We start from the raw sequence: 11,281 nt of genomic DNA on the forward strand, positions 1-11,281 counted from the left end.
TTCTTTATGAATAATCTGAAGGACACCAGGGAAACCATTTAGAGTCACTGTCATAATCCAAGCAAAAGATAAGGGCAGCTTGGAGTAGGATGCTGGCAGTAGAGACAGAAGGAAGTAGACAGATTTTAAATAAGTTTGGAAGTGAAGCAGGACTTGCTGATAAATAGGATTTAGAGGATAAAAGAAATAAGCAAGAATGATTCTTAGGATTTTGGCATGAGCAAATGAGTGGATGGTAGTGCCATTTACTAAATCTTGAAAGAATAGAGGAGGGACATTTTGGCCTACAGGGTGGGGTCAGAAGATGGTGTTCAATTTTAGAAATATTATATTTCACCAAGTTGGTAGTTATATAAATATAACATGTATATTTGCATATATATATATGCATGTATATATGTAATATGATTTTTTTGTCTTAAAATTAAGATGATAGTACAGTTCATTTTACTTTTTATCGACTTAACAGTAAAAATATGAATTTTAGTGATTGCATAATATTCCACTGTATATTAATCTTTCTGGCAAGTCCCTTATTCCTCTATTATGTATGGTTAAACTGTTTATATTCTTTTCATGTTTATGAAGGATTTCCTAGTGAATAATCTTTTTTTTAAAATTTTTTTTAATGTTTATTTACTTTTGAGAGAGAGAGAGAGAGAGGTGTCGGGGGGAGATGCAGAGAGAGAGAGAGACACAGAATTCGAAGCAGGCTCTAGAGTCTGAGCTGTCAGCACAGAGCCGACGCGGGGCTCGAACCCACAGACTCATGAACTGTGAGATCATGACCTGAGCTGAAGTCGGCCGCCCAACTGACTGAGCCACCCAGGCGCCCTGTGAATATTCTTTTTTTAATTTATTTTAACCCCGGTAGACTTAACATACACTGTTATGTTAGTTTCAGGTATACAATATAGTGATTCAACAATTCCATAGCGGTGCTTATCATGACAAGTGATTAATTCTCATCACCTATTTTCCCTGTGCCTCCATCCACTTCCATTCTGGTAACCATCAGTTTATTCACTATAGTCAAGAGTCTGGGGGGCACCTCTGACTTCCGCTCAGGTCAGGATCTCACTGTTCATAAGTTTGAGCCCCATCTCGGGCTCTGTGCTGACAGCTCAGAGCCTGGAGCCTGCTTTGGATTCTGTGTTTCCCTCTCTCTCTGCCCCTCCCCAACTCATGCTCTGTTTCTGTCTCTGTCTCTGTCTCTGTCTCTGTCTCTGTCTCTCTGTCTGTCTCTCTCAAAAATAAACATAAAAATATTTTAAGAGTCTGTGTCTTGGTTTGTCTCTCTCTCTCTTTTCTTTTTCCCTTTGCTCGTTTTGTTTCTTAAATTCCACGTATGAGTGAAATCATACGGCATTTGTCTTTATGATTCTCGTATTTAGAGTAAATCACCAGAATTGGAGTTACTGGGTCTGATGGGCATGAACATTCTTATGGTCTTATAAATTCAACTGTATTAAATCATCTTCTAGAAAGCTAGGACCAATTTACATTCCTTCTAATAGTATATGAGAAGTTGACCTCACTTTCACCACTGAGTATTATTACTTTAAAAGCATCTTTGCCAATTTAAAGGTGAAAAAAATCCATTTCTCTATTAATTTTTCACAGCCTGTGTGTCATGAAGGTATGCTGCAGTCTTTGGTTTTGCTTTCTTTGGTTCTTTCCTGCCTCACCTGGCCCCCATCACTATATTCTAACAGCATGTGAGTGGAGTCAGGGTCTGTCATTAGTAAGCACCAGGAGGAGATAGACTGATGCCATTAAGACAGTCATCCTTTATGAAAATATGGGAATTTTTTCTGATATATTTCCCCAAATTATATCTAAAATCAGGAAGTCTTGATGTGTCCTTATCATCAAATTAGCTTTCTTCCAAACAGAGCGTAAAAAACTTTTTATATAGTTTTTCTATATACAAAAGGAAGAACAAAAAATGGCTAACGTTTTTCATCCTATTTAACTACATTTTTAAAATGGTATATGGTAGATAATACCATCATCCTTCTGAGCTAAACTTATCGGTTAAAATCTCTGCAGTATATCTCAAGAATTGTCAACTAAAAAGGTATTCAGTGTATTAGGTTGTATGTTGTTTAATAATGGTTCCCTGTGGGTGATGGGCTTAGGATGGGTGGTTGTTATTTTATTACTTTTCTGTATTGCCCAGATGTTTAATATTGAATATGTAGTCTCCTCTAACAATTAAAACTTTAACAGAACTTTAAATTTTAATTAAAAAGTGCTTTAAAATGTCTTACAAAACAATTCCTTGAAATTATTTAAAAGTCAAGAACAGGAGAGGGACACCTGGGTGGCTCAGTCAGTTAAGCATCTGACTTAGGCTCAGATCATGATCTCACGGTTCGTGAATTCAAGCCCCACATCGGGCTCTGTGCTGACAGCTCAGAGCCTGGAGCCTGCTTCAGATTCTGTGTCTCCCTCTCTCTCTGCCCCTCTCCCACTGACACTCTGTCTCTCTGCCTCTCTGTCTCTGTCTCTCCCTCCCTCAAAAATAAATAAACATTAAAAAAAAAATGAAGAACAAGAGTAACTGAAACATTTGCAGGGATTAAATAGAAAAATTTTGAAAAACCAGGCTTATACAGTGTACTAATTGTATGTCATAACACTTGACCTCAAACCAACAATTACACTTTTGTAAAAACCCAAGCCATCTTTTAAATATGTTTTCGAACACCTTTTTAAAAATGGATCAGGGAAAAACAAATTCAAAAGGACTGTGACTTCCTATTGGTGAAATCAGAATGCTGTGAAGATAGAAAGCTTGGCTTTCAGAGGGAAAGTCCTGTCACAGCTGAGCGTCAAGGACAAATGTGAGTTCTTAAATGGCATTTGCAAACCGTATTAAAAGACCTACAGTTGTCTCTTTGTTAATAATAATGTCTACTGTTTGAGTATTTTTCTATGTGCCGGGTAGTCTGCTATGTGCTTTACATGTACTATCTTGTTGAAGATTTTAAAGATTTTTTTTTTTTTTAAGTTGCCCAATTGTCTAAATGAGGAAACAGGTCAGAGAGAGAGCTTGCCCAAGATCACCCTTTGGTCAACAGTGGGGTAGGGTTTAACCTCAGGATTATCTTATCCTAATGCTTACTCTCAGCTATTACTCGTAACCCTTAGCCTTCTATCTTATCTAAACTGTTTTTCTTCCAAGTATAAACAATTGAACATCCACTGCTTTCAAGAATAGCTGTCACTGAATCAGACTGTGTGCAACTTGCTTCTCTGCCATTATCACTTCTAATCATTGCTCATCCCTCTTCACTGGACTTGCCGGGTGCACAACCTTGCTCACTGGCCCACTTTGCTTCAAACTGGAGACCCCACGTTCTTCCTTTGGCCCCTCAAAGCACAACTAAAACAACATTAAGAGTGACACTTTATTGGATGTAGGAGGGTGGAAGAGAAGACATGGTGAAAGTGATTTCTGCAAAAAGCAGGAAACAGTATTCAGTATCAGATTCAGTATCAGTCACCACTGTTCCTAGGGAATTACCCACAATTCCTCACCACAGGGGATTTCTTTTTCAGACTCAGTCCTCTTGACACATTGCTGGGCCCTTTGCTTTTCTTCTGCAGCCTGTTCTAATAACCCTCATCTGGCTTCCAACTCTCTAACACGTCTGGGAACTGGGAAGGTCGAACAGCTGTTGAGCTCTTCACCCCCCGATCCCAGCCTAGGCTCTGGCCCTAGGTTTGTACTGAATAACTCACTAAGGTGTTCTGCTTAGGACAGTGCCATCTACTCAGGTACTCCACCCTCACCTTTACAAAGGACTGGCTACAAATTTGAAATTATATTTTCCTCTTTAGCCTCTCCTGAATCCAGTGTGTCCACTCCAACAAGCTCAGCAAACCTTAAATATTAGTCAGGGTCTTCCAGAGAAACAGAACCATGGGAAATGTATGTTACAATATTAATATATTGATTAACATAATAGTAACATAATATAAAATAATAGTGTATTATTTATATGCGTTATGTTTTATATGTGTGTACACATAAAACATATAATGCATAAAATATATATAATCTTTCTCTCTCTTTCTCTCTGTCTCCATTGATATTTATTTTTTTTAAAAAAATGGTTCATGCAGTGTGAGAGCTGGCACACCAGAAATCTGTTGGGCAAGCTGGCAGGCTGGAAATTCAGGTTAGAATTGATGTTGCAGTCTTTGGTCTTAATTCTGCAGGACAGGACAGGACAGGACAGGACAGGCAAGCTGGAAAGGTTTCTGTGTCCCAGTCTTGAGCCTTAATTCCTTCTTCTTCAGAAAATCTCAGTCTTGTCTTTTATGACCTTCAACTAATTGGTTAAGACCTATCCACATTAATGGAGCTTAACTCAATTTGCTCAACATCCACAGATTTAAATGTTAATAACATAAAAATTGCCTTCACAGCTACATAGTGATTGGTATTTGACGAAACAGCTGGACATATCACCTAGCCAAGTGAACACATAAAATTTACCCAGCACATTCTAGATATTTGAATTCCTGTTATGTGCCAGGCACAAACATGGTCTTACCCTCAGTGTACTTAAAAGTTAGTTGGAACTCTTTCACCTAGGATTCTTTGAAATAGTCCTGCTTTCAGAAAGATTCACTTACCCATTATGCCCAATCCCTGTATGCAGTACCATCAGATTTACAAAATTGGGGTGAAGGCTAAGACCTCTAACATCAGCTTAGGTTCCATAGCGTTATTGAGTAAGGAAGCATGACCACTATGGGAATTCTGGGCATGGTTCCAGTTATTCCAGGCAAACACAAGCATTTATGATTGTGGAGGAACCTGATTAGCTACTGAGAAGAAACTATCTTTGGGTGTAATGGTGATGATTGTGTGGCATAATGGAGATGGACAGTCCTGAGTTGAAAATCCTACAGTTGGACACAAGTTCTACGATGTTGAACAAAACCTTCCTTTTCATTGTCTATAAAGTAGGAGTGATATTTTTTTTAATAATTTTTTTAATGTTTTATTTATTTTTGAGAGAGAGACAGAGCACAAGTGGGGGAGGAGCAGAGAGAGAGGGAGACACAGAATCCCAAGCAGGTTCCAGGCTCTGAGCTGTCATCACAGAGCCTGACATGGGACTCAGACTTGTGAACCATTAGATCATGACCTGAGCTGAAGTTGGACGCTTAACCATCTGAGCCACCTAGGCACCTAGGAGTAATATTCTTTCAGAGCTTTAGTAAGGGTCAAACAAAATACATATATATATATATATATATATATATATATATATATATATATATATATATAAATTTCCCCACAGTGTGTTTCATACTGTTTATGTAGTAGTGTTCTTTCAAGTCAAGGCTGAGTCACAAGAAATTAAAACTGACCCAATCATATTTAAAAAAAGATAGAGATGATAATGATTGGGCAAGCATCAACACCCACAGCTTCATGGAGACAGGACTTGGTCCTAGAAAGTCAGGAGTCAAGGTTGTCTCTCTCTTTCTCTGCTTCCCCAAGGTCTCTCATTTTCACATTTCTCTTCCAGTCTTTTCCATTCTCCTTTATAGACTAGTTTCTTTCCTTATCCATTAACTTGCATGTGACTTCTGTTGTTATGACTTCAATTAGGCCCTAACTCTACATAGTCTTTGATTTTCAGAATTTATCTCTTAGTTCTGATTGCCCAGACTGTCTGCCTATGGAAGAGCAACCCTTGAGTCAAGTGTCAGGTGGGACCTCATCGTATAATCAGCCCGAGGAAAGGGTCATGAAGACAAATATGCCAACATAGGCCTATCTCTTCAACAAGTAGAAAATGTTAGACTTGGATGACATCCCTAGATGTGCACCTGTAGCTGCAGTGAAATCATATCACCTTGAACTTACTCAGACTCAAACCTCATATAAAGTATAGAATGTGCCGCCATTATTGTCATCTAACCCTCACAATAAGTAAATCTAACATTATAGAGCTTACTGTGAATAACATAATTAAAAAGGTGAGTATACCAACAAACAACCAGAAACACTTTGTAATTCCTCATCCATATCCCATTCACCACTAAGGTTTCATAGTTATCTTAAATGCAATGTGGTTTGAGTGTCCAAACATCTGCATATAGACTTTCCTTTTGTTCTTCCTTAAACGATACTTTATTGTGCTTATGCACTTTTCCACATGTGGTGCATACACCAAACCATGCATACCATGTGTATGGAAGACTTAATATTGTTTTCAATCATAAATTTGGCAATACATGTTTCTTAGCTCTTCCTTGTTGACTTAAAAATCACCCTTGTGTAAGCTGGTATTCCAAGTGGTCACATTATCACTGGTCATTCCAAATGGAATATAATTATTCTGAATTACAGATGGTGCTGATTAATACTTGATCTTATTATTTTGGTTAATTATGTTGCTAAAATAGGTGGTAGAACAGGAAAGGATTTACTAAATTTCATTTAAAAGACCTAAGGTTTTGCAACTAATTAGTTGCTGAGCCAAATATTTGACTCCTGTTTTTGTGCTTTTCTTCCGGAATTTACTGTCTTCCTGAAGGTTTGCTGTGTTCTACAGTCATGAACTACCAAGTTATTTGAAAAAATAGGCTGTTAATAGCCAAGAACTACAAAAATAAGGAAAATATGGCTATGCGAGGACAAGGCATTGCTAGTAATGGAGAGAGTATAAAACTTATTCCCTATGCTCACGGTTTTGTACCATCTTGTAACAGGGAACACAAAATATGTAATTAGTGGGACAAATCTGCATATTTACATGAATTTTAAAAATGCTTAGATGCCACCACCTTTTCCTTTTCTGTCATGTACAGTATTGTTGATAACCACCAAATTCGATATTAGCTTTTAGCTTTCTATAACATTCTGTGGGCATTGTTCTTTTTAAGACTTGCAGCATGAGAAATCATGCTTATGAACTCATCCATTTGTTTTCTGGGAATAGTTGCAGAAATCGTAGCAGTAACAAAACTCTGTTGCTTTATTTACTGAAGTGTTGGATTGCATGATTTTAAACCAAGGACAAAGAGAAAAGAGGAAGAGTTTTACTAACACTGTCAATTGCCTTTCCAGCACACAGCTGATTAAGAAATGCTTGTACAGCTATTTGCAATAACGTAGAAGACATGTCTACTCTTTGATAATTGCTATATAAGTTTTCCTTGTTTATTCTCACAGAGTGGTTCTCAAAAAGTTTATGTAATGTGTGGGAGGATTATACCAAGAAGGAAGTGTTTCAGAAATGGTTTAAGCTGCTTCTGTATGTGCATAAGCATGTGAGCATGTTTGTGTGGCCCATGTACACGTGTACGTGTATGATTCATGCATCTCTTTGCACAAAGGATTTGAGGTCACAGGATGTCATTCCGGGTAAAAAGGCACATCAAATTATAATCAGCTAATAGAGCAGGCACTACATAATGTTCTCTTCGGCATAGATTTCTGGAAATCTTACAAGCTGAAGAAGGTGAGATCCTGGGGCTTTTAATTTGCACGAGGGTAAAATCATCCCTTTGCGCTGAAAGGGTGTGAGGAAAAGATTTCCCTAGGGAAGGCAAGCTTTTAGAAGAGCTCACTGTACAATTCATAAAGACACAAACTGTCATATTTTACATTTGAAAACTAAAACTTTAAAAATTATTTATCAAAATTAAAACTACAGGAATTAAAACATAAGGGCGAGGTGTGGCTGGCTTTTGACACTGCTAATCTGGTTTCTGTCTCAGGTCTATTTGTATGGGTCAGAAGCTCTTCCTTCTCCAACAAGACTCAGCCTAGGCTTGCCTAATAGCCTGCTGTAATTGAGCCAACCACCTTCTGTAGGGGAGGAGCCAGGACAGAAATAGCTAGGATTTAATGTTGTGAACAAGGGCTTCCTAAAAACCTTAAATCTTATCTCCTACTTCTCATTTGGGTTGAAAGGACATTAACACTAAGCTTCAAGGAATGGAAATTAGTTATTTGCGATAAGGCCCTTTTTCCTTCCTGGTTGAAAGCAACCATTACAAAGTAGTCATCCTAACAAGTAAATACTCATATTGTTTTTATTATGTGTGATTATAATCCATTCTTGTCCCCTGATGTCATGACATAAGTATCTTTGAGTAGAACTCTATTAAGGAACTTTCTAAGAAAGAAAGATGGTAATTTGAGGGACCTCTCTAGATCTTTTGGGAGAATTGGGAGGGTGAGAAAATAGTGGTTAAGAACATGGGCTTTGGTATCACAGCAGAATACAACTTCCCTAAGCCTCCATTTTTTTTCGTAAAATGGGGGATAATAAATAGGTCCTGCCTCAGATATGGCATATAAAGTATTTAGCAGATCTACTAGTTTCCTGTTGCAGTTGTAACAAATTACAAAAATATGAGTGGCTAAAAACAACACAAATTTAAAATTTTATAGCTTTGGTGATCTGAAGTGCAAAACGCTTCCCATAAGGCTATGTGGGTAGGTGGGGCTGCTTTTCTTTTTGGAAACTCTAGGGAAGGATCCATTTTCTTGCCTTTTCTAGCTTGTAGAGGCCCCCTGCCATGTTCAAAGCCAGCAGTGGCCAGTCAAGTCTTTCTCACATCACATCACTCAGCCACAGACTCTCCAGTCTCCCTTTTCTACTTATGAGGACACCTGTGGTTACTTCGGTCCCATCAGGATAATTTCCTATCTCAAGGCCAACTAATTAGCAACCCTTAATCCCATCTGCAAGCTGAATTCCTCCTTGCTGCGTAAGGGAACCTTTTCACAGGTTCCAGGGATTAGGACAAGGACACGTGTAGGGGTCATTTGTTCTGCCTACCATACCAGAATACCTGCCACTAAATCAACCCACAGGAGCTGTGTCGGTTTTTGCCATTCTTACCCCCCCCAAAAGGAAGAAACCCTCTCTGAATGGTTTTTGTTGTTCAACAAGATGCCAGCTGACCAATGTCCCAGAAACCAGATAAATACAAAGCCCTCCCTCACTCCATTTCAAAACCCTTTACAAACAGTAGTTTTGGCACTCTGCCTTTAAAGCTGAAAAAAAAAGAAGAGTGTTGTTACATCTGACCTAAATACACGTGGTCTACAGCATTCTTGTTCTCTCTTCACACTTCTTTCTTGAGGATATCGTCTGCTATGGTATCAACTCACCTCTATGCAGCTGACTCACCCAAAGTAGAACTTGAATGCTAACCTTTCTGTCAAGCTTAAGGGACCACATGTCCAGCTTGAGCTGGGAACCTCCTCCTGAATATTCTGCGTGTCCCTGAAATATCTCCGGAATTCAAATGACTGCCTTTGACTCAAACCATCCTTCCTCCCTGCTGGTTGCAAGGGCAGCGCTCCTCTTTCTGGCATGTAGACAAAAACACCTGCCCCCCTCGTACTCCTTATCCATTAGCTTGCATGCGGCTTCTGTTGTTAGGACTTCAATTAGACTCTGCCGCCCTTGTGCTCCGTACCACTCTTACAAGTGCCATCCAAGTTCAAGCTTCTTGTACCTTTGTCAGGACTATAGGCAGAGCCTCCTAATTGTCTCTTGTTTTCCTCCCTTCACTGATATGTGCCAATACCCCCAGGAAGCCTCAGGTCCCTTCTTTCCATACCTTTGGCCTTAAATCAATCCCACTTTGTATTAAATCCATTTTTGTCAGCATACTGAAGGGCTCAAGGAATTATTTTTAAGTACCTACCATTTGATAGACATTGTATTTAGACATTTCACATGCAATATCTCATTTAACCCTAATTTAATGCCCTAGCAGGTAGATGTTATTTCTACTTTTTAATTAGTGAGGCAATTGGGGGTTAGAAAGCTTTGAATATAATTCAGCCAAAACTACACAGTAAGCGGCAGAGAGAGAATTCAAACTCTGATGTATCTGATTTCAAAGCCCCTGTTTCTACCACTACACTGGAGCCCTCCCATTTGACTTTTTTAAGGCATCTGTTTTGTGAAGGCTTGCTCAAGTTCATGTATTTTAACAGCAAATCTTCCAGTAGCCTCATGACAAACATATGTGTGCTCATGCTGGTGGTGGTTTCTGTAGGCAGCTAAGGACTGCTGGTGTGTTTTTGGTTTTGTTTTTGTTTTTTCTCAAAGATCTAGGACTTGTCAAACCTCTGCTGTTGACATGGCTTGTAGATAAATCTAGGTGCATTTCTTACATCCGGAAAAAAAAATAGAAAAGAAAAACAAAAACAGATGGTGTGAGAAGGAAGTTATTTGTCCATGTGTGCATGGGTTTTACCCATGTTAAGGCTCTTCTGAAGTTAAATAATCCTGATAAATCTGTTCCCGTTCCATTAGAGATCAACTCTCAGTGACAAGCCAAAACATGCTTTTCTTCTTTTACCAAAACACCCACAAAGGAAATAGAAACCAGTTTAGCAACTTTGTAAGTGGGTGCGAAAGGATTCCTATAAATAAAGCCTCCATTGTGCCACTCTGTTCATGTTAGGTTTGGAATGCTGATGGTTTATGTTGTCCTACTCTGAACTTTTACTGACAACCTAGTGAATTAGCTCTAGCTGACTTCGATACTTCTTAAAGTATCGAACAATACTTTATGAACACGTGCTTAATCACAAACAATACTTTATGAACAGACTTTGTTCCCCTCCACCACTACTCTTCATCCTTTCCTGATCAGTTACTTTCTTAAAGAGAGAAAAACAAATAATGTAACTCAAACTAGGTGATCTTAATAATAGGAAGAATGCTGTCTGGGACATTAAGAAGCTTTATTGCTCATTTAAAAAAGTATCAAAGCAATACTATAGAGAGGTCAGTTTGGGCAACTCTTTTCTATTCACATGGTGGCTCCCCTGCCTCCCCCCCTTTTTTTTTGAGTATGGAACCATAGAATGTAAAGAGCTGCAAGAAATAGACTTCAGTAATGTAAGGAAGTATCCTTGCAAATCTTATTCTTTTATAGGTAGGAAAATGCAAACAAAATTAACTACTAAATGTTGTTCTTGGATTTTTGTGTAGTTGTGAAAGCTAAGCATAGCAGAAGAAATTGACCTTAAACTTGAGAATTAAAAATGCTGTCTGGAGTTATTATTGGGTCATTATTCAAAATTGGAATACTGACAATGGGTCATATAAAAGTATTATGTCAATGTGAAATTGAGGTTGAAAACAACTCTATGGTTATTAAAAAATATCCATATTCATCCATAGTCATAGGAAGTATACCTAAGTATTTAGGGACAGAGGACCATGATGCATGTAACTTACCCTCAAATGGTTCAGCAAGTATATACACT

General features: G+C 38.4%; 1 protein-coding gene across 6 annotated transcripts in view; it reads left to right on the forward strand.

Moving 5' to 3' along the window:
* OXR1 (oxidation resistance 1) overlaps positions 1-11,281 on the forward strand; it is a 445,002-nt gene that overhangs the window by 303,568 nt on the left and 130,153 nt on the right. The gene's annotated exons all lie outside the window — the stretch shown is intronic.

Source organism: Panthera pardus, unplaced genomic scaffold (genome assembly GCF_024362965.1).
Source record: "Panthera pardus isolate Hobbes unplaced genomic scaffold, ASM2436296v1 HiC_scaffold_7, whole genome shotgun sequence".
Classification (NCBI taxonomy): domain Eukaryota; kingdom Metazoa; phylum Chordata; class Mammalia; order Carnivora; family Felidae; genus Panthera; species Panthera pardus.